A 3,716-nucleotide genomic window follows, 5' to 3' on the forward strand; every position below is an offset into this window, starting at 1 on the left:
CAGGGTCTGAGGAACCGAGTCGGGATCACGGGGAGGATCTGGTGTCGGGTCTGGTTAATCCCGCGGAGGAACCAGGGCTGCTACGCCTTGATGCGCAATTTCGTACCACTGTTCCGTCCAAAACCTACTTCGGTTTCGTACCTGTTTTATCTAACGTGGCTGCCATGCAGAAACAAACCCCGGAAAGTTTCAGGGATTAAAGGTTTAATTTGTGGCTCTGGTGGATTTTTCGCGTTAAATGAGTGACGTACAGCCACGTCATCGTGTCGTATGTTGCTTTACAGTTAAATTTCCTAGAATGCAGATTACCACTAAGTGTTAGCATGCTAGCTGTTAGCGTGCTCACGGGGTTCGCTCCATTTGTGTCCCAGCGAGGAGTTCTGGCCACCGGAAGGAAGGCGGGGACGTTTGAACGCCATTTGCATCAGGCAGAGCACGCCTGTCTCCTGTCTCTTCCTCTCCAGGAGGAGACAGGATAGGAGGACTCCAGACAGGAGGAGACAGGAGGTCTCTGACTCCTCCTGTTGAGGAGTCAGAGACCGGAGGCTTTGGAGCGTCTGGTTAGGAAGGAGCATTCAAAACCTTTGACCTTTGGTTAAAATGATGCCTTTAATTCCAGTCTGCAGTGCAGACCAGAGAAAACTAAAGAGAATGCAATGTTGTGTAAATCCATTTATAGTCTAAAGACGAGCCGGCAGCTTGTCTTGAGGAAATAAAGGTGCAGAAGTTAATTAGACCGTAACATGCGCAGTCCGCTGCAGAACCAATGCAGATGAATTAAACTGAACTCTTCCTCCGGTCCACGGTACCCAGGAGAGCGGCCGATGCCTTTTTTTCATCCCAACGCCATTAGAAAGAAAACATCGTCACGGTTCTATAAATGGTGACAAGTACAGAAAGCTCATTTCATCTTTCGGCAGAATTGGTTCAGACCTGGACCGGATCAGAGTCAGACCGGTTCAGACCTGGACCGGATCAGAGTCAGACCGGTTCAGACCTGGACCGGATCAGAGTCAGACCGGTTCAGACCTGGACCGGTTCAGACCTGGACCGGATCTGAGTCAGACCGGTTCCTGATCCCAGCCGACCCGGATCTGCACATGTGGTAAACCTTTGGGTGGCCGTTCTGATCTCAGTGCCTCTGTCTGCAGATAAACACAGAGATGTCAGTCACAGCAGAGGGCAGGGCCGTAGAGTGGGGGGGCCAATGGGCCCCTGGCCCCCACAGTCGGCGGCTTTCGTCATTATGAAGAAAAATGTAGATGCATTAACTGCTTTATGTGTGAAGGGATCTGGATTCAGGTTCAGCTAGTGAATATTAACTAAACCGCATAAAAATGCGGCCAAGTAGCCGATGTTAATATGATTATAATTTGACCGGTAAAAATCGTACATGACTGATTTTTTTTTTTTTTATGTTGTTGGTCAAGATGATGGAGAACAAAAAGTCTAGTGCGACCTCTGCTTCTTACTGAATTTTGATTTATAAATTGTAATTTATTTAATAGGAATGCCCTACCACGGACTGGCGTTGCTAATTAGCTGTAGCTACATAAATATTTAGGGGCTGCACAGTGGAGCAGTTGGTAGCACCGTTGCCTTGCAGCAAGAAGGTCCTGGGTTCGATTCCCGGCCCGGGGAGTTTGCATGGTGGTTCTCTTGGGGGCTCCAGCTTCCTCAATAACTGTTGAGTTATTTCTGGATCCTAAATCAACCAGTCCTACAGCCATCACAGCTGCTCCATCAAACACATCTTGTAAATAATTAGGTGTGTCCATAGACGGCCATCCCACTTGGCACACACACGACAAAGGTTCAGCAGCGTCTTTCTTAGGCCTTCGATTCTAAAATGATGATGCTGATCTTCTACAGGGGAACCGTCGAGTCTGTTCCAGCATCACTGGAAGTCTGGAAATCTCACTGTTAAACTACAAGTTGAAAGTCTGGTGAAGACGGCGAGTAAGATCTGTCCTCTGATCAGCCGCCATCCTGTCTGATGGGTCACATCCTGTCAGAACACGTCCTCATGGGTTCAGGCTCAGGGTTCTGGTGTCAATAAGACCGTCTGAAACATTCGTTTGGACCCTCACCCAGCTCTACCTCACCACACACCCCCAACCCTGTCCATCAGCCTGAACGGGGCCTGGACGGTACCAGGAGGTCCAGACGGTACCAGGAGGTCCAGACGGTACCAGGAGGTCCAGACGGTACCAGGAGCAGCATGTAGAGGATGTTACTGGATACCGTGATGGGATGAACTGCAGATCTGACCTCTGAACTTTTATTGCTTGGCACTTTTGACCGTTTCTAAGATAAAAGTCTGATAAATGTATCTTATAAATTAGCTAAAATAAATCTTATTTTATCTTATCCTCCAAAAATATGAATGTCAGGTTAGTGTGTGTGTCTGTGTGTGTGTGTGTGTGTCTGTGTGTCTGTGTGTGTGTGTGTCTGTGTCTGTGTGTGTGTGTGTGTGTCTGTGTGTGTGTGTGTGTGTCTGTGTGTGTGTGTGTGTGTGTCTGTGTGTGTGTGTGTGTGTCTGTGTGTGTCTGTGTGTCTGTGTGTGTGTGTGTGTCTGTGTGTGTGTGTGTGTGTCTGTGTGTGTGTGTGTGTGTCTGTCTGTCTGTCTGTCTGTCTGTCTGTCTGTCTGTCTGTGTGTCTGTGTGTGTGTCTCTCTGTGTGTGTGTGTGAGTGTGTCTGTGTGTGTGTCTCTCTGTGTGTGTGTGTGTGTGTGTCTCTGTGTGTGTGTGTGTGTGTGTGTGTCCTCTCTCCCAGTCGTTCTGAACTGCAGGTGACAGGATTGGTGGATCTTAGTTTTTTTCAATCCAATCAAATTTAGAGAGATAAATGAAACATATTATTGAAAGCTTTTAAATCTATAAAGTCTAAATATTGGATATGAGTTGGAAATAAAATCAAACTGATCTTTATTAATCCCTTGAAAGCGTATGTTACGTTTGTGTCTAAACAGAATTGATCACAGAAAGTTATAATTCTGCCTGAACGGTGAATCAACTCATGAAAATCTTGAGTCGAATGAAAATTGTCGGTAAATCTGAACCCAGTCAGCTCGTCTCCATGGAAACGGCGCAGGTTCATTGGAAGTTCACTTTATCTCTGTCTTCAAAATAATTTTGATGAGTTGTGTAAAATTGCTTCTTTTTTATCCTCTGATGAATTGAAAACATTTATTGACGCCGTGTGATGATGTCATCATTATTTAATAAGTCACAGTCAGATGTGTTTATGTTCCACATCTAAAATCATTAAATGAGAGAAAATCAAATGAAGTCTGGGAGAGGAAGCAGAGGACCAGAAAGTTGAGTTACTGAAGTCAGAACCGGTTCTGATCAAGAGAAGCTGGTAAAGACTTCAAAATAAGAGCATGAATACAAACGTCTAACTACTTGAAGAATTTTTCAGTCGATAACCAAAACTTCAACACAACGTTGAACTTTATTCATCTGAAAGTTGGTAAAACTTTGACGGGTTGTGAATAAAACTGTCATAACTGAAAGTTTACAAACCAAGTAAGTTAGCATTTTAGAATTTATCCATAAAAATAAATTTACGGGAAGCTAACTGCACTAAACATTTGCAAAGTCAGCCAAAGTGCTAAAGCACTAAGCTAATATTAAGCTATGTTGTTAGAAATTTAGCACGTTACAATAAATTCATCCTGTTTAATGTTTTAACTGAAATATTTTCTGTTTGCT

Source organism: Poecilia latipinna, unplaced genomic scaffold (assembly GCF_001443285.1).
Source record: "Poecilia latipinna isolate Pla-1442-1.1 unplaced genomic scaffold, P_latipinna-1.0 Scaffold1143, whole genome shotgun sequence".
Lineage (NCBI taxonomy): Eukaryota > Metazoa > Chordata > Actinopteri > Cyprinodontiformes > Poeciliidae > Poecilia > Poecilia latipinna.